This window comes from Vipera ursinii, assembly GCF_947247035.1.
Source record: "Vipera ursinii genome assembly, chromosome: 2".
Lineage (NCBI taxonomy): Eukaryota > Metazoa > Chordata > Lepidosauria > Squamata > Viperidae > Vipera > Vipera ursinii.
In genome coordinates this window covers 50,788,842-50,809,258 of record NC_139513.1, presented here as the reverse complement: position 1 = coordinate 50,809,258, position 20,417 = coordinate 50,788,842, and the positions used below count along the sequence as shown (strand labels likewise).

The window sequence follows — 20,417 nt, the reverse complement described above, 5'->3', positions numbered from 1 at the left end:
TCCTGCCTACTTTCTAAACTTTAATTTTTTCCCTATGCTATTACACTATCCTATGCTCAGAAGCATGTTTTGCCTTTTGCCATTTTCCCAGTGATTATAATACAAACCAAATGTTTTGTTCTCTAGTAGCAACGTATGCACATGAACAAATCATTCTGAGCTTAGGACAAGGGCACTCTATTTTATTTTATTTTTATTTTAATTCCATTTATATCCCGCCCTTCTCCGAAGACTCAGGGCGGCTTACAAGCTTAGCAGTAGCCTTCATTCTATGTATAAGCCTCCTTATTAGGGCTTTCACACACACCCCAAGCGGCATTATTACAAAGTCAGCTTAATTGCCCCCAACAATCTGGGTCCTCATTTTACCTACCTTGGAAGGATGGAAGGCTGAGTCAACCTTGAGCCTGGTGGGACTCGAACCTGCACTAATTGCAGGCAGCTGGTGTTACTCAAGAAGGCATTAGCCCACTGCTCCACCAAGGCTCTAGTCTTATACAAAGTGCCAGAACATGAATACTTGCACAAGGTGATGAGTTTCTTTGTGCCATAGACATGATGTTAAAAATACAGTCATGACATAATGTGATGTTCTTCAGTGTGTCCTGATTCCAGGGCTTCCTCCAACCCTTTCAGTAACAATAGAACAGTAAGGCAGAAAGCTTTGAGGTCTTTTAATACAACCCTCTGTGCAGGGTAGGATTCCACAGACCATCCCAGACAAATGGCTGCCAAACCTTTGTTTAAAAGCTCTAGTAATGGAACACCTGTGACTCCAGGTAGGAGGATAAAGAAATGTCGTTATTTTGAGTTTGGATTCCCCTCTGTAAAGCTTCACCTAATTCTTGTACTGCCTTCAGGAGTTATGGAGAATAAATTCACACCCTCTTCCCTTCAATATGTTTTTAATACAATTTTTATTAAAAGTGTTAAAAGCAAAAATAAAATTAATGCAAGCTGGACTAGAAAATAAAAAAGAAAGAACAGAAAAAGCTGGAAGTGTGGTTAAGAAAAGAAAATAGAAGTGGGGAAAAAGAGAAAGATAGAGAAAAGGTATAAGAAAGAGCTGTTGATAGTCTTCACAGCAGTTATAAGGACAATTCTATTTTAACCTTTTCTGTAGTTATATCATGACTCTCTTCTTCCTATAATCTATTCCAATTATCAAAACCATAAATTGCAAGTTCATTTTTTTATTTTTATGCATAACCAATTTCTAGTCACCAGTAAATGTAAGTATTGTCCTTTCTTTAATTGAAGAAGTCAGCAAGTTCTGTCAATTTCATCAACTTCCTCCAGAGTGGTATTGCAAAATCCTTCCAATTTTTTGCAGATAGTAATCATATATTGAAATAACCTTCTATGGCTTTTTTCTTAACTGTTTATCCATCAATTTTTATAAATATAAATATAAATTTAATAAATCTCAATCTCAATCCTAAAGGAAAAAATCTAGCTTCAGTTGAATATTAATCTTTAAAATCCTCTGTATCAATGTTTGAATCCATTTTCTTTTTAGCTTTTTTACATACCAAGCATGATAACATGCCCCTTCATATTGTTCATATTTCCAACATATATTTTAGATGCCTTTATAGATTTAAGTTAATTTCTCTGGCACAAAGTACCAAAGATACATCGTTTTATAAAAATTCTTTTTTATACACGTTTTTACATTGATCCATCTGTATAACCAAAGTCCTTAGTCTACTGTCAGGACCCACCTCAATCCACATCTTAGGAAATAAGAACTCTTGGATGCAAGTTTAGTCCAAAAGGAAAATGTTTACTAGGAAGGAATCAATTGTGGGAATACAAGACGGAATCTGAGAAAAGTTACATTTCAATCCTATATAAACCATTCCCATTCCAGTCCCTCCCCTCATCCATTTGGTCAGGCTGTCGTCAGTTGCTAGGTGTCAGGTCCTTCCATGGGAAAGGGAACTCTCCTTGGTTTTATGGTTATTGCTTCCCTTTTTCAGTTGTAAATGAAGACACAAACCAGATCTGTCTGTCCCCCTCCCTTCCCCGGTTAAAACATCCCCTGTTGTTTGAAAATCGCTTTAGTAACCATCCTCTCCCCCCCCCTCGGAGAGATGGCAGAATCCCCAGTAATAGCACGTTGTTCTACCTATACAATTATGAAATGTGATATAAATGGATTCTGACACCTTCTAACTTAAAAGTATCCTGTTTAACAGCAACATCCATTCTTTCATCCACACCAATCTCCAAATTACAATTTCAATCTGGTAAATCCTGTCTGCCTCTTTGCTTTGCATTTTGTAACGCCTTATATTTAATTGTAAAAGCTTAATTTGCTGGAGAATAATTATCTTTCCTGGAGGATTTTTTTATTCATTCTTTTTTTAATCTCATCCAAAATTATTTGCATTTTCTCTTAAAGTTCATTATTAAGTTATATAAAGTATCCTCTTACAGAACCTTCACTTCCACCCCAAACCATTTACTTCTGTGCCTTTATTTTCAAAAAAATCTTTTAACTCCTTTTAGCAATCTCCTATTACTGTTTCCTTTTGTAATCATATCTAATTCAATCTGCACCTAAAAGCCATTTCTTTTAAAGTTAAACCCACTGTATTGTGATCTGAAAGTGTTTGATAATGTCTCTGCTTAATGAACAGCAGAGTTCATAATATAATAGCCAGAGTTTTAGAAATCCAAATTGTACCTATTCTTGAAAAAGATTTATGACTTTTAGCAGTGCTTTTTTTGTAAAAGAAAAAGGTGCCAGAACTCACACATGTCATACAACCCGCCTTGCCTACCCTACAAGGTTCCATCCAAAAAAGGTGCCGGAACTCCGTTCTGAGCGTTCTATGAGAAAAAAAGCCCTGACTTTTAGACAAATAGGTATATTCCCTTCAATTAGCATTTTTATATTTCCATACATCCATACACTATCAATTAAACAAAAAACATCTGTGGTAGCTTGTATTTTTAATATTTTTTCAGAAGTTCTACATCTAGGACATACACTCCCAATATCAAAGTATTAGCTCTGTGTAGATTAACTTCCAAGGTATCTGCCATGATCATCAATGTAAGTTTTTGATATAGCTGAGGATTTACAATATATACAAAATAACTTTTTTTCATTCTTGCTAAAATAAATTGTTCAACTAGATTTTCGTCATGTGAATATTTCATATCTTTTTTCCTAATATACATGTCTGGAAAGCAAATCACATTAACTTTTTCAAATAATAAAAATACCTAAGAAGCATTTCCTTCATTTATATTCCACATTAAGCATTTATAATCCAAGTTACACTTTTTAGAAGTCAATACCTATAGTTCCCAATATGGAATCACATTGAATGTCTTGTATCTGTTATTATATTTCAGTCATATCTGTCATTACTTCTATTTGTAGTTTCTCCAATTGTTCTTTAAATTTTTCCCCAAAATCTCTTCCTTTCTGCAGAGTTCAAAATGTTTAAAAATAAAAATCACCCTTCCACTAAATGAAATCTTCTGTTTTAAAATTGTCTGATACAGAAAAATACTCTTTTCTCTTACTCAACTGGGATTTCTGTAAGTATAATTACATCTGAATTAACAGTTAATTACCTGGTTGGCTGTCTGACTTTTGATTTTAGCAAGCATATAAACTGGATGAAGGGATGGATAAATATTTGCTTTATTTTTAAGGCACTTGAAATAGCTGAAGAGAAAAATCAAGTGAAGAACAAAGAACAAGGAAAACCTCATCATTTTACCAAGAAGTATTAAGCAGGAGAATTTTGATTAAATTCAGAATGCAAGACATAAAAAGAACAAATGTATTTTATACACAGGGAACTTGTTTAAAAAGAATATGTTCAAATGTACTAGTTTTGCAAAGTTAGTTATAATGTGAAGAAATTGGAATACAGAACATCCCCCATCTCTCTCTCTCTCTCTCTCCTGTAATGGTTGAACCTGGAGTCATCCCAGACATATATTTGCTAGCAGATTTAGGACAGATTCAAATAATATTTTTTTGTGTGCAATGCATTTTTCATTTGTAGGATTGGATGCCCAAGAGATCCTGATGGCCACAATTACTTCAAAAGTAGACTAGAAAAAAAAATAGGAAAGTATAGTCTTTGAAATGTTGTTGGCTATTGGAATGTTTCAGTCTGAAAGAATCACAAAACCAAACAATTGTAAGAGCCCTAAGGAGGCATTCAGGTATTTTTACATATTGCCTAGAGGCTGCCAAGAAGATAAGAAAAAATCTGGTTAGATCAATCCAAAGTCTACATAGTTTAGCATTTTGTTCCTAGTCAGTTTTATTTAGAAGCACAGAAACAAGAAAACTCAAAAGAGAGAACAGTTTTCCCCAGCCACTAGTGTTTCTATTCATTGTTCAGATTTTTTAATGACTTATTCAGCAAACTGTAAAATAGTCCATGGCTTGGTGTAATATGGTTTATAACCTCTGGTTTAATGAATGTTGGATTACAAACTGTTTCAAGCTGAGGTTCCCATTTTTGAAAGACATCTTGAGAGAGAGATTTTTAAGTGAAAAAGTCTAGAATGAAAGTTTGGGAGAAGCCAGGACAAAAACTAAAGTTAACATAAATTAGTAAATCAAAAATCATTCTCTGGATATCTGACAATGACTTCATTTTATCACAATTTGCTAACTTTTGCAGAGTATTGGAAACTATGTACAACTTCACAAGCTGTGTATTCCACCTTAGTAAAACCACCTACAAGTAAAATGTTTCCATGACTCCTTACTTGCTAGTCTATAAGGTAAAGGTAAAGGTTCCCCCGCACATGTGTGCTAGTCGTTTCCGACTCTAGGGGCCGGTGCTCATCTCCGTTTCAAAGCCGAAGAGCCAGCGCTTGTCCGAGGACATCTCCGTGGTCATGTGGCCGGCATGACTAGACGCCAAAGGCGCACGGAACGCTGTTACCTTCCCACCGGAGTGGTGCCTATTTTTCTATTTGCATTTTTACGTGCTTTCGAACTGCTAGGTTGGCAGAAGCTGGGATGAGTAACAGGCGCTCACTCTGTTATGCGGCACTCGGGATTCGACCCACCAAACTGCCGACCTTCTGATCGACAAGCTCAGCGTCCTAACCCACTGAGCCACCGCGTCCCTTTGCTAGTCTATACAAAAGCATTACTGAGAAAACTCCTCAAAGATAAGAATGTTCATGTCTGTTGCTTGCTAAATGTTTCAGTGTTCCAACTATGAGGTATCTATGGAATTGGCAGTGAAGGAAGCAGCATTTTAGGGGTTTTGTTACAAGTCATTCAAACTTAGTAATTTCTATGGGCAGCATCTCTCCAGGGTTTGAGGTAGATTTTCTCAGCCTTACTTATGAGCCTCAAGAGATTAAGCCATGAGCGCGTTCATTAAGCTCAAAATCTCTTCCTGCTGCTGACCATCCAGATATTGTTGAACTTCAGTTTGCACCAGCTATAGCCAGTGTAGCAATGGTGATGGATGAGCATCAGCTGCTCACCCGTGCTTTAGAGAATCAAAAGAAATGTAATTAATTAGTTATTACTTACTCCTGTTAAGCTGCTATTTTTGAAACCTACAAATTCTATTGGCTTACAGTCCAGGGATAATTTAACCAGACGCCTGGTGTGTCTGTACACACACACACACACAAAAGTTCAAACAGAAAGCAACTGTGGTGAGGAGCAAAGGATTATCATTACAAATATTGTAAGGAGTAAGGTAGATGTGTCCAATTATTAAGTTAAGCAGTTCATCAAAGGGAACCTAGTGCAATCCTTTGAGTGCTACTTTTGTAACCTCAGGCTAAAATCTTTGTAAAACCAGAAATAATTAATGTTCTGGGCCCACTTCCAAGCCAGACGAATCTTTATGTTGACCGGTAAACAATTGCAGTTTGAATTAAACAATAACTATTGATAGCTTAGAACAATGCTTTGAAAAAGCTGCTTATACTTACCCATGGAAACAACTCCCTTGAGTCAAGTCAATTCCTAAGGTAAAAATACATGGTTTTTTTATTATGTGAGGATTATTAGTGACTTGCATTCACCACAGAAGTGTGCCAATTGGAAAAATATTTATGTGGTACAAAGACTTTTAATCAGGGGGAAATCTTTTCAAACAAAAGTCTTCTTTTGTGATAACTGAGATTACAATAGTTAAAGTTGGCCTGGTAATAATGTAATTCCTGCAGTGAAATTCATTTTTGTTTAATATTTCCACAATGATTTTAATTTTTCTCTCGTCTTCTCCACTGCAATAACAAGATAAAAAGGAAGAGCAAAAACAGGGGAAGTTTTATTAGGCCACTCAGAAATTTCCTCAAGTAAATTTATTCACTTTGTGTTCATTCAGCTCCTGGTTGGTGATAATTTTAACGATCCTTTTTGGCTGAAGTGCATCAAGTACTAAATTGTATATTATTGTATATTTGCTTTCATCTTGTTCACAATAGTTGGATTATTTTTCTTATAGTGTTGAAAAAAATTGTTTGTTAGACATTTTATTCCTTCTTAGCAGAGTTTTCAAATATCTGGAAGTCAATATGTGGATAAAATACCTAATATAGCAATAAAAATGAAAAGTGAATATCCAATTAGTTTACCATAGTAATAAATAAGTTAATTTAACATAAATCAATATGATTTAATTTTATACAGAAATATATTAGCATTTTAATGGCTCTAATAAATATACATCTCTGTGCTTGAGATATATAGCCAAGGGACTTAATTTAACAGATGCTAATATAATGTTTAAATGTACATATTCTAAATAATAAAAGATAAACAAGGTTTCCCAATCAAAATTCCACTTTGTTTTTAATTTCTTCAACAGATTTGGTAGATGTGGAAGTCATACTAAAAGATGCTATATTTTTTCCTTTCATAACTTAAGCCTTCCAGAGTCTTAATGCCTAACATAATTACATTCTACTTGAGCCTTTTATGGTAAAGCAAAATGAAAACCCCAACAATAAATTATGCTATTAGAATTGGGCACTATCTTAGAGCACTCTGGATAGAAAACAATAATGGGACCAAGCAATGGCTAAAGCTTAGCCAACATCTCTTTTCTGAAACACACAGATACCTATAAGAATTAGGCTACCTAGGCTTACCTAAAGAAAGCTTGTTTGGTGTAGTAGTTAAGGCATCAGGCTAGAAACTATTCTAGTCCTACCTTAGGCATGAAGCCAGCTGGGTGACCTTGGGTCAGTCATTCGTCATTTAGTCTCTTACCGAGGAAGAAGACAATACAAAACCTCTTCTCTAATCTTGCCAGGAAAACTGTAGGGACTTGTCAAGACAGTCGCCAAGAATAAAAAAAAAGTTGACTCAGAGGCACAGGAAAAAACCTTAATACATTATTGCATTCATACTCCATCTTTCCTCTGGGAATTGAAGTTGCTTTCTTGTCATCTTTTCCCATAACATCTACCTGAGGGGTAGGCTATACTAAGAAAGAATAACTCTTTTTTACTTGGCCCAAGTTATGTGACTGGGGGGCATTTAAATCTACACCTCCCCAGTCCTAATCCTGCATCAGTACTCCTACATCACTCTTCGCACAGAACTCAAACCTTATTTTATTGTATAAGAGCTCATTGAGATAACTATCAATATACTCTTGTGAGCAGGATATTTTAAAACATGGACCTTAAGGTTCATATTAGAATATTATAGGACTGTTGTAACTAGTTTTGTTTAATAAAACAAAGACTACTAATATTCTATGTCACCCAAGAACAATCATATTAATTTAGTCAGCTCCATTATGTGCTGCCAATTTTAAAATATATTTTCTTGTACACATTTGTTACCTAATGTTGTTGGTTTTTTTTTTACTCCTATATACTGGATTCAACAAGACACAAGAAGACCTAAAATAGAACAGTAGTAAGCCAGTTACTGCTATCAATATATGCAATGGTCATTTTTGCCCTATTTTATTCCAAAATTAGATTTCATGGTAGGATTTGTTAGCTAATGGAATATTTCAGAGGGCGTAAAAGCCTAGTCTTTTAGGTAAGAATTGGAATCAAGGGTTTGTCCCTTTCTTCTGCTGGATTCAATTATAGCCCTACAATGCATTTATACTTGATTGGAAGGAACGTAATCATATCCAATGCCAGGTCATAAGGTTGATTTTATTTTGGTTCTTCCTAATAAACTGGGTTCTATTGCTTTACTTCTGCCATAGCCAACTTCCAAAGAGAAATTCAGCTTAGTCTGCCTGCATCATGACTGTTAAGAGCATGACCACAGTACCATTGAACTAATGGAAGCAAAATTCACTTACTGCTCAAGTTGTGTGGAGGGCTGCTTACTAACACTTATGGGATTCACTGTCTCTTTGCATTAAGTTAACCTTCTAAAATATAGAACTTCCAAGTCTTATAGTTCTTTCTGTCCACCAAGATCTTTGATCCTTGAAGAGTAAAGGAAATTCAAGGTCTTTCTTCTTGCAGTTCAATGACTCACCACATGGGGCAGATCGCTGGAGCTGTTGAGTGTTACCTCTATTTCTGCCTGTCATAATTTGGGCAGTGGAAGCATTCCTTGCCAGCACTGTCCAATGAAAGTTTCCCTCCCCACCAAACAAGCAAAAGTATGTAGTTACAAGAGTAACCCCATACTTTCTGATCTTGATTTCATCTTCAACTTTCTCAGCATCACATACTCCAAACCAGCTTTCCCCAACCTAATAACTTTGAAATTGAAGTCTAAAGAATTGGGGGTGTACACCAGGTTGTGGAATCCCTGTTCCTTCTCAAAGGACATCTGTACTCATTTTCTAAATCACACACACAATGCTAACAGGATTATCAGATGTCCATCCCATTTCACTGGCTGATGGAACACAAGGATGCATGGTAAAGAGAGATTCCAAACAAGGATTTTGTTTTATTTGCATCCTGTCTATTATTTTTATAAATAACTCAAGGAGGTACACATACCCAACGCCTTCCTCCTCCTATTTTCCCCACAACAACAATCCTGTGAGGTGGGTTGGGCTAAAAGACAGTGACTGGCTCAAAGTCACCCAACTGGCTTTCATGGCTAGAGTGGAACACAAACCCATGCTCTCCTGCTTTCTACCTTGGTTCTTTAACCACTAAACCAACTGGCTCTCAGATTTTCATGTGAAATGAGAGATGACCTATTTCATGCCTATAGGCAACTCATGCTTTGACCCAGAGCCCTCCATTCTGGCTTATGTGTGGACTACAGTTGCTGTACTTGTAAAAGATTTTAGTTGATCAGATTTATTCATGACAACTTCACAGATTGCAGAGCTGACCCTGGTACCGAAAACGTTCACCAGGGCTGAATTCTGCAGTGGCTCAACATTCCAGGTGAAGCCTGTGACTCCAAATTCCTTTTTCTTATTGCTGTTACAGAGAACCAGTTTGGTGCAATGGTGAAGACACCAGTCTAGAAAACGGGAGACGAGTTCTATTCCAACATTAGGTACTAAGCCAGCTGGGTGACCTTGGGCCAGTCACTCAGTCTCAGCCCTAGGAAGAAGAAGACAACAATGGCAAACCACTTCCAAAGAACCTTGCCACCCCCCCACCCCCCAAATGCACTGACTTCTCCAGGCAGTTTCCAGGAGTAAGACTAATTCAAGGCATCAAACTAATACTACCATTAATACATGCTATTAATAGATAAACGTTGCCTGGGATTATTCTGTCCTTCAACAGCCTTCCTGTGCCGAACTCCAACCAGCCTTTCAAGTCTTACAACGACAACCCGAGGAGGTAGCATAAGCTAAGAAGCAGCCTTTTGCCAAACAGGAAACCTTAGAAAGCAGCAATAACCGAAAGGCGAGCATTTCTTTTACGGTCCAGCTTTCCACTCATGTGACCAAGCAGGAGAGAGAGAGAGAGTACAGTAGTACCGAAAGCTGAGCTAAACATTGGAAAGCACGAAGGTGAATTAATTGCAGGCATTACAAACACGCGAAGGGGCAACCCTGGATTTATAGACACCCACACCCTTCCTTTTATTCCATGCTAAACGTCTATTCGGGCCGGGTCGGAAGGCAGAAAAGGAGAAGAAAAGCCTCCAGCGAGACTAGACCAGAGACGCCATCTCGTGCCAAGGGCCTCGTGCTATCCAACTCTTCACTCCGAGGGGGGGGGGAGTCGAAAGGTCGGGCGAAGTCACGTTCCTGTCTCCTTCGGAGAAGAAAGAAAAGTCCCTTCTGGGCTCCCTAATCTTGCCCCCCCGCCCCTCCTTTTTGCTTAATGAGGGCGAGGGGAAAGTTTCCCGCCTCTTGGCACATGCCGCAGCCCTCGGCTCCCTTTCCCGCTTCCCGACGGCGGCGGGGGCTTAAGCCAGGCAGCTGTTCCCACCTCCTCGTGCCTGGCAGCCCCTCCCCGCCCCTCGCAGCTCTCCGGGCTGCCTGCCAGCCGAGGCTTCCCGCCCTCCCTGCGTGCCTGTGTCTCCGCCGAGCTGAGGGAAACTGGCCCCTCCTTTTACCCACGTCGACCCCTCCCTCTCTGCCTCCTCCCTCCCTCCCTCCTCCGCCCCCCCCCCCCCGCCAAAGCTGAAGCGGAGCTGGTGTTTTTCCACTCACCAGGATGGGTGATGCTCAGCGCTCGCTCATTAGAGAAACAGACACGAGAGGTCCGGAAGAAAGCGCTTATAAATTACCGTTTCTTCCTTCCCATTGCTGTTAGTCTGCCTCGCCGCTGGCGCCGAAGCACATAGGACGGAGGCAGAGACAGCGAAGACGCTGGACAGCTACCTGGTCGGAAAAGAGCAGCTGCTACAGGTAACCGAGGCGGTTTTTCGGGGGGGGTTTTTTTTGGGGGGGGGGAGAGAAAGCGAGCCCGACCACCGCCGCCCTCGCTTTCTCGCCCTCCCTTCCTGGCAACAAGGAACAAAGCAGGCATATGAGACAAACCCCCCCACCCCACCCCCACGTCTTTGTTATTTCCTCCTGTCCAACACCAGAATGGGGGTGGGGGGGGCGGGAAAAACCCCCCAAACAAACCTCCATCGGGGAATGGTGCTTTTTCCTCGCCCCCCCCCTCTCCCCTTCTTTGGGCCGGCTTCCCAAACGCTCCTTTTCCTCCATTGCCCGCGTTTGCTTCCTCGCGCCTTGCCTTTCGCTCCGCGCTTTCCCCGCGCCTGGTTTCCGAGCGATTCCCCCCCCTTTTTTTTTTTCCCCTTCCTTCTTTTCTCTAGAGCATGGCGGTTGCCTTTTGTCTGCGTTTGATAAAACGTGCGGGCATGTGCACCTTTCGGGCGAAGCCGAGGGCTTTGCTCAGCTGGGTTCTCCCTCTTCGTCCCCAGCGGTCAACCTCCGGTGCCTTACGTGCACTTTGAAATAACACACACACACACACACAGAGAGAGAGAGAGAGAGAGAGAGAGAGAGAGAGAGAGAGAGAGAGATTTATATACGTGCGTGTATGTATAAGGGAGGGCGAAGTGGCGTTAACCACTTGTGTGGCAACGCTTTCCGTCTGATTTCTTTCCTCTCCTCCCTTTGCATCTGTGAGCAAGTGCTCGCCTCTTTCCCCGCCACCCTCCTCGCGCTTCTTCCTCCGCGCGACGTGCGATCGAATTCGATTGAAGCACGCGGCTCGCCTTAAAAACACACACACACACACGCACACACACAAAAAGCCAGGCGGACGGCAATTCGAAAATATTCGAACGCGAGCATTTGCTCCGCCGCGGGCTGCCAGCGCATCTTTAAGAGCTCTCTTGCGAATTCGTTCATTCATTTTTCTGGAAGGGGAGAGGCTCCTAAAAAAGAACCGCCCTGGGTATTCTTAGAAACTTTTGCTGGCAAGAACGGTAATTCGGACGTACTTCGGGGTAAATGAAAGTGATCCTGAATTTACATTCGCTTGTTCCTGGAATCAGAAGCCAAGCAAGCCTTCGGGCATAAATTACCCATTCGTATTTGACCAGATAACCAAAGGGGAAATGTACTGACTTTTTGAAAGGGCATCGTCTAAATTTCCGTATAAGATCATAAAGAGGAAACAGCTTTTGCACGTCTGTTTGGATCAGCAGATGGCATGTTGGGCGCGTTATAATTTTTCTCTTTGTGCCTTTTCCTTAATTGGAGCGTAAGGTGATTATTACCTATCGAACACGTTTTTGGAATAAGGGGGGATGGGGAACGGAACTAATGCTTGGAAAACGTTTGGTTGTTTGTTTTTTAACGTATTACTGTTGTAGTAATGCTACACACATGGGAAGAAAACTCATTAGAACTTCCAAATCATTGCTTTTAAGATTGCTGTTTTTTGCATTTTAAAATAGAAAAAGGTGAGATAAGTTGTGAGATAAACAGCTAGGTATGTGGTTGGAAAAAAACACTTTTGTGGATAATGGCTTTTGTAATTGGAGTTGCAGCTTGCTAACATTCAGTACTATTTTAAAATCGTGTTTTACATAAATGTATATGTATGTATGTATATGTATCTGTAGACGTTGCTTGGAAGTTTGTTATATTACAACAGGAAAAATATTTTTACATATTTCAGATGAGATAGTCATATAGTATAATAACGCTGCCACTTGCTTAAGTTAAGTGCTAAGATTGAAATTGGTTGAGAGAAAGTCATTAATATTAGTTGCAGCAAACACATTTTGTCTGCTTTCTGTATTTGATTATTCTTTTATCTACTCTATAAGTATTGCTTAAAAGAAAAGCCTTGGCTGCCATTTCAATTTTTCCATGACTCTTCCAGTCATAATCTATTCTGGTCCCCAAGGTCTCCCTTTTTCATTTGCCACCTTTTTCTAACATAATTTATCATTCAAAAGTGATATTATTTATCAGCCTCCAAAATCAGCTCTAATATTTGACATCCTATCCTGTAGGGGGCAGCAGTAGGAATAAGGCAAAGATACTGTTGTATTTTACTACAATAGAGAGAAGAGAAAAAAATATTTTATGTGTTGGTCCTGAAATATATTATGGCATGTTGTAGCATGACACTTAAGACAGAATGAGCTTGAGAAATCACTATGTTTTATGGATGTACTATGTTTTATGGATTTTATACATATATTTTAGGAATTGGAATAAGGAACATTACATTTATGCATTGCTGGAATGGAGATTTAGGAAGTGAACAAATGATAAATATTAATCTATGGGTTGATCATGAATTTAATAGTTCTATTAGGGATATAGTTTGGTATTCAGGCTGAAAAAAATTAATATACCTGAAAGGGTAACATAACTGTGTCCCCCCCATGTTAGAAAAGAATATATTCATTTTTTAGCCCCACGACCTTTTTTTTAAGTGGGAGAAGAATGAGGTGAATGAAGTAGGACTGGCTAAATAATATGATTTTAATAGTAGCACCTCTGAACATTACCAACCTAATGTTCAGGGTAAAGTTCTCAATGCAGACAAGATGTGTGATTTGAAATTTTCACTTTTAATGGAGTTTCATTTTTATTAAAATGAAGTTTGGAGGATTATCAGTGGGATGCGTGAAGCAGTGTAGCAGAATTAGATGTTTATTATCCCTTTCCCGTCACACCATTCTTCTTCATTTTATAAGGTGTTGAAGTTTGTTCTTTGGGTAGTCGTGAGAGCAATGTATGCAAATACTGTGGGAATTTTCTTCCTCTTTATGAGGCAGTTAAAAGTGTCACAATGTTGGGTAAAATACTAAGATACACTTTGTTTCATGTTCAGCAATATTCTAAAGCTTAGTACTTATGCCACAGCTTGCCTGGGCTATGAGAATTTGTAGCAATTTTGAATAGGCGCTTGTTGGAATAGCTATTGAATGTAACTAAAGCTATATCAGACTAGCATTTTCTATATTGTGTGGCTGCTGCTAGGCAGAATCATTCTTAGGCATTAGAAGTAGGCTATATCAATGAATATGCCACAATTACCTTCTACTATTTCACTCTATGTGCACTTGTTGGATACAGTTGAAGTTGAAGTTAAGTGCAACTGAAGTTCACTAAGCTAGAGAAGGCTGTTTTAGAACAGTCCTGTGTCAACTTTAAATTTGACTAAACACATCCATACATAACATGGTTATTAGATTATTCTAGTCTGAAAATCTCATAAATTGGTCGGCTTGTGAATTTAAAGAAATTAGAATGATTTTCTTCTTTTGTAACACATCATTACCCTTATTTGTCTGAGTATTAAAATATTCCATATTCAAAGGATATCCATGAGGTTTTCCCCCTTAGTATGTATGGCATACTACCTTTTGAAAACAAAATGGCCAACCCAATTAAGATAGAATGTTATACCTGCTTTTGAAAACCCATATGTCCACAGTATTAGAGCTCCATAAAACTGCTTGAAAGTTTGTAAATACCTGTATATATTAATCCTCCTTGGTGGAGCAGTGGGCTAATGCCTCCTTAAGTAACACCAGCTGCCTGCAATTAGTGCAGGTTCGCATCCCACCAGGCTCAAGGTTGACTCAGCCTTCCATCCTTCCGAGGTAGGTAAAATGAGGACCCAGATTGTTGGGGGCAATAAGCTGACTTTGTAATAATGCCACTTGGGGTGTGTGTGTGTGTGAAAGCCCTAATAAGCAGGCATATACATAGAATGAAGGCTACTGCTAAGCTTGTAAGCCGCCCTGAGTCTTCGGAGCAGGGCGGGATATAAATGGAATTTTTAAAAAAATAACTTTATGGTCATAATACAAGCATCAAGCCTTCCTAATTCCTTTGTCTGAAAATTCTGCTTGTAATTTCCAACATAATTTTTAAAATATCTTTTTTCTCACTGAGATAACACTAATGCAAATAAATCTGTAAAATTTATTTTTGACCAGCCTACCTCGGTTTGATGTCCGGCAAATGTTTTAAGAAGGCTTCTAGAAATCTTAGGCAAAATTCTTATCACACACAGCTGGAAGACACAATCTTGGGAAGCTGTCATTGGTCTCAAGAAAATGTAAAGATGTTGCATCAATAAGGATTACTGTAATTATTATGCTTTTGGAGAAAAAGATTTGTAGCTCATGGATTAAGCTTATGTATGATGGATATAAATAGAGCATCTTAGTAGGAAATTACTTTTTAATTACATATCCTTTAGTATCACTGATAAGTTATTGTTTGTGAAGATTCTCCAGTCATCCAGGTCATAGTTGTCTCAAAAGTCCTTTTCCAAAAAGCAACTGGAAAATATAAATAAATGGAAGTTTATTTTGTGGAAATGGTTTAAAATTCTGCTGTGGGTGATACTGTACTCTCTAATTTAGTTTTTAAACTCATACAATAAAATACTCTGGCTATCTTGCTGACTTGGTACTTATAATTTATGGTGACTTCATTGAGCCAGACATTGCAAAATCATGTAGCACATATCTAGGATTGCATACTTTGGTTTTGTTTTTTTTAAGAAGTAAACATTTAGGTATTTTGTTAGTTACTCAAAATAAACTCAAATTTCACATTTTTTTCTGCATCTCAAACCAAAAACCAGCAATGAGAAAGACAGAAGAAAGGAGAGGAAAGCAGCTTTAGGAAATAAGGGGAATTAAAAAACTAGGATCAGAATTCAAAGCCATAAACAAGCAGACCAGATGTGAAATTTAATACAAGCATCATGGCTACTAAATATTATTCATTTCTTGACTGTCAGGTGAAATTATTTCTCCACACTTGGGAACAAATTTTCGCATCATAATGCTTGCAGTAAGGAAAAAAAGATTACTAAATAATTATTTCCAATTTAACTACTAATTAATAGACTCAAAGTGACTGATTGCTACTTCAAGGAATAATGAGAACACAACTGTGTGAAGCTACTTCTGTGCTGCAAGTGCCATAAATAGGTAATAATATTTTTATCTTGTTTTTCTACTTAAAAAGCACTTAAAGCAACCCAGTATTATGTGCTATCAAGTTATTGTCAACTTTTAACAACTACGTGGATAGATATTATGATGGTCTCTTTCTAACCTGGTCCTTCAGGTCTTCCAATGGGTATGCCCATCACTACTGTAACTGTCCCAGGATGGGGATAATTGTCATGGAGTTAATTTATCTATTTAGAGTTGACATCAACGTATAGCACACAATCTATCAATACGATAAACCACAGTAAGAATGCATGAACATCCACCAGTGATGAACTGTGTATCTAAACATAAACCATGTCTTTTCAGAACTATTAGATGGGGGAGGCGCTGGATTTGGGGATCACGTCCTCCCCTGAATTTAGAAAAGTGCTCTATTCTTTCCCTGAGTTGCTTACCATAAAACTTAAGATTTTAAAGCTCTTCCTAGCATGAATCCAGGTTACTTGAACCCGTCTCATCCCGATAGGACTTGCCTGCCCCATCCGCAACGGCAGAAGGGGCATATTGTGGATCCTGTCAGTCAAAGAATTTCTGCTTGGTCAGGGGAAGAATCTTCTGTGCCAGTGGATCCTGACCTTTGGAATATTACCCCCTGAGATGAGATCAGTTCCCACCTTTCTGATCTTCTGCAAAAGCCTTAAGAGCTGGTTCTATCAGATGGGGCCCCAATGTGGGAGCATCACACTGGTGGCGATTAAGAACTAATCCCACCTCTCACTTACCATCCGGCTCCCCCATCCTATGTCCGTGATCTTACTTGGATGGTATTGTCATATTATTGGGTTAGGAATATTTATTGTTGATTATTTTAACGTTTTTATGCTGTAAGCTGCCCAGAGTCACTTCAAAGTGAAATGGGCAGCAACTAAATTTAATCAATCAAGCAATAAAATGAGGGCAAGATAATACTTTGGCTTGGGAATCTGAAGCCTTGCCAATGCTCCATGGTTACTCTTTAGAACAAGATTGCTTGGTGGAAAAAAATCAATGTGTTTGTGACATCAGCAACCATTATACCAATCCCAGCCCTTGAATCAGAATTCTCTGTACTCTTAAGGAATGACACAAAGAAACCTGAGACAATGCTTGCTGATGTCACAATGTACTTTTTACTCTATCTCACACTGCATTAGAAGAAGAGAAGAAGGAGGGAAGAGTTAGAAGAAGAGAAGAAGGCAGGAGCATGAACTTTGGATAAAACCATAGATCAAAGGCAAGGGGCTAAATTCAAAAGAGATGAAGAAAGGGGAGTGGAGTGGAAAAAGAACTGGAATAGAAAATTTAGGGCTGGATCGTTTACTCAGTTCAGTTGTAGCTTTAATAATCGTTCTTTATAATATTGGCATAACATTTATGTCAATTACTCAGGGATGCAAAAGCCAAAACAGGGAGTACAGCGCCTTCATTCCTTGGAGGTGATCAGAGATATAAAGGCTTCATTCACAAATCTCCCAAGTGCTGCTTAGTTTTTTGAAAATAGGAGTAAAGGAGTTGGGTCTATTGACCTCTATACAAATTTAGAGCTAATTATTTCTGTTCATTATGCCAAATTGTTCAGAGTTCTTGAATTGTGAGCACTGTAGTAATGAACCAGTCTACTCCTATAATAAAGGTAGCATTGGAAGGATCTTTAGATCACGACTGGGATTATTTATATCTTAAGAAGCTTATACTTTTCTTTAGCTTATGTGTGTGTGTGTGTGTTATCTTCAATTAACAATTACAAAACATCCAGGGTTATCTTGTAAAAGCTCTGTTACAATATCAGCAATGCATTTACTACTCTTACTTCATTTATTTGTTCTCTCAGTCATTCATAGGCTTAATATTATGAATTCGCTCAGAGACCTATGTATAAATAAGTTATGATTCCAATTAACATTTGAGCTCATGAATAAACTTTATCTATCCAATGATCATATGTAACTAGCTTTATAGCTGCCAGATTTATTGAGAAGGGTATGAATAGCTAGAAACATAATTCTAGACTAGATCATAATGAAAAGTGAACTACATAAATGGTAGTAATAATGTTCTTTGTGTAGCACCTCATGATAGTTTTAAGTTTTGGTCAATTTTAGTGTTGCTATTATGGACTGCTGCTGAATTTTATTATTTAACATACCGGTACATATTTGTGCCAGGAGTAAGCAATAAGCACGGTGAATATGTGAAACTATTGTAATGATGACAAGATATATGATTCTCTTAAGTAACCTGTAATTATACAAGGCAGGAATTTTATCTTTTTGGTTATCCATTGATTGGAACTTGAATTGACAGTGTTATGAGAAGAGGACTGCAGTTTCAACTACTCTTGGTTTCAGTTATTTTTAATTTATAATTAAATAATTACATTATTTTGTTAATTTATTTTATTTTTGTATGATATCCTATGTGCTCAATATTAAATGGCATTTGGAGAAACAGAAACATCTGAAAGCAGTACTGTACTATGCTCATTTAAAATATAGTCAGAACATCAGCTTTAGATAAAATTTAAGGTAGCATATTGACTGAAAAATTCTGAGAATCACAATCGTGGCTCATCTTGAAGGCCTAATTTATGGAAAATGGGAATGAAGGATAACAAATCTGTTATTCTTTCAGTATCCTTGTACCAAGGTATAGGTAGTCCTTTATTTATGGCTCTAATGGAGCCTGCTCATAATGGTCATAAGTTGTGACAGTTATAAAGCTGGTTGGTCATGTGATTGACCCAATTTTACAACCTTGTTTCTGGTGATCATTAACAGAATCACTACAGTTGTTAAGCAAAACCATGATCATTAAATGAACACCACCATCATTAAGCAAACCGGTGTGATTTTGCCAAAAACCAGAAGTGTGCTGGTATTCAGCAAAATAGTTAGAAAATGTGGATCCATGACTGTGAGACACTGGAAATGGTTTAAAAGTGGTAGGAATAGATAGAGGCAGTGTTTAGAAATACTGGATTTTGTGCCTGCTGTTCTCATAATTTCTCAACAATCATGGGCTTTGGAAGCCATGCTGGAGTAGATAGACTCATAGGTAGTTAGCCGAACTATGGAATGAAAGAGGGCAAAGTAAAAAGTATTTTATTAGCCTACAGAATTCTTGAGAAATATCTGTAGAAAAGCAATATCTCATGGCAGTCTCTTGTCTTTCTGGTAACCTTTTAATTTTTCTGTCTTAATCCTCTAGAATTTGTAATGTAGGAGGGGTGGAATTGCAGAGGTATGTTTTCCATAGACCGAAGATGAAGATAATTTATTCAAATCAGACCTCATTTTACAACCTTTCTTGCCATGCTTGTTAAGTGAATCACTGCAGTTAAGTTAGTAACAGGATTGTTAAGTGAATCTGGTTTCCCCATTGAGTTTACTTGTCAGAAGAATGCGGAAGAGGATCATGTGACATGGGGATACTGTACCTGTCATAAATATGAATCAGTTGCCAAGTGTTTGATTTTTAATCATGTGACCATGGGGATGCTGCAACAGTTGTAAATGTAAAAAATGATAATTAGTCTGAAGGTAGGGCAAGAAGCAACGGATGGAAAAAAGACAGAACAACCTAGAACTAAGGAGAAACTTCCTGACAGTGAGAACAGTTAACCAGTGGAACAACCTGCCCCCAGAAGCTGTGAATGTTCCAACACTGGAAGTTTTTAAAAAGAGACTGGACAGTCATCTGTCTGAAATGGTATAGGGTTTCCTGCCTGAGCAGGGGGTTGGACTAGATGACCTCCAAGGTCCCTTCCAACTTTATTATTATTATTATTATTATTATTATTATTATTATTATTATTATTATTATTATTATTATTATTCGCACAGTAAGCCAGATGTTCAGACTGGATTTGGCATTTTTGTCTACCTATCGAGTCCTTTCCAAGGACCTGAGATAGGCAGATGTGGATGTTTGATGGTATTACAGATATCATCGCAGGATGGAAGCAGTTCCTAGTAAGGCTGCCTTTTGCAATTGACTAATGGTGAATTTGTCAATGCCAGTGGTGTTCAAGTGGAGCTCCAGTTGTTTTGGGATTGCACCCAAGGCACCTATTGCTATTGGTACTACCCTTGCTTGCCTTTGCCACAGTCTTTCTATTTCTGTTTGTAGGTCTTTGTATTTTGATATCTTCTCTAGTTCTTTCTTGTCTATTCTGCTATTATTATTATTATTATTATTATTATTATTATTATTATTATTATTATTATTATTATTATCGATGTAACTTCAAACAGTCACTAGATGAATGTTTGTAAGTCAAGGACTACCTGTACTTGAGCAGAGGATAAAAGTCAAACTGTGTGCCAAACTCATAGCACCAGGCAGGTGGTGCTATGAGACAACTCTCAACACTAAAGAGACTCTATACCTCAGAAATGGATATTTCTAGATGAAATGGATGAATTGATCTAGAATAAAGTAGCTTCCACTAATCTTGATCTTTCAGTTCTAGAAAAAAGCTTGTAAAAAAACAAAGGTCACAGAAAGCAAGGGAAAAAAAGTCTTCTATCATGTTAGGTAGAACAGTATTGGAAACAAAGATTTTATCTTGAAATCAACCTAATTTTGAGATGGTTTTCCAGAATTTCATGCT

General features: G+C 38.1%; 1 protein-coding gene and 1 long non-coding RNA gene across 7 annotated transcripts in view; one reads left to right on the top strand and one right to left on the bottom strand.

Annotated features, from left to right (window-relative positions):
- Positions 1-2,954: 2,954 nt before the first annotated feature.
- On the bottom strand, positions 2,955-14,831 carry LOC310635185. 2 transcript variants are annotated; one of them, XR_014491351.1, is made up of 5 exons: positions 14,797-14,831; positions 7,813-7,872; positions 7,173-7,288; positions 5,947-6,549; positions 2,955-4,083 (listed from the first exon to the last, which is right to left on the bottom strand). It is a non-coding gene; the product is annotated as an uncharacterized lncRNA (long non-coding RNA). The 2 variants fall into 2 exon arrangements; XR_014491352.1 differs by lacking the exons at positions 7,813-7,872; positions 14,797-14,831 and adding an exon at positions 8,361-8,548.
- SLC6A6 (solute carrier family 6 member 6) overlaps positions 10,543-20,417 on the top strand; it is a 57,831-nt gene continuing 47,956 nt past the window's right edge. For 3 of the 5 annotated variants that reach the window (XR_014491349.1, XM_083353829.1, XM_083353827.1), the window contains exon 1: positions 10,556-10,775. The gene's annotated coding sequence lies outside the window, so the exon portion shown is untranslated. Of the gene's footprint in view, positions 10,776-11,713; positions 12,093-20,417 lie in introns of those variants that run through there. The other 2 variants (XM_083353830.1, XM_083353828.1) reach the window with 2 other exon arrangements.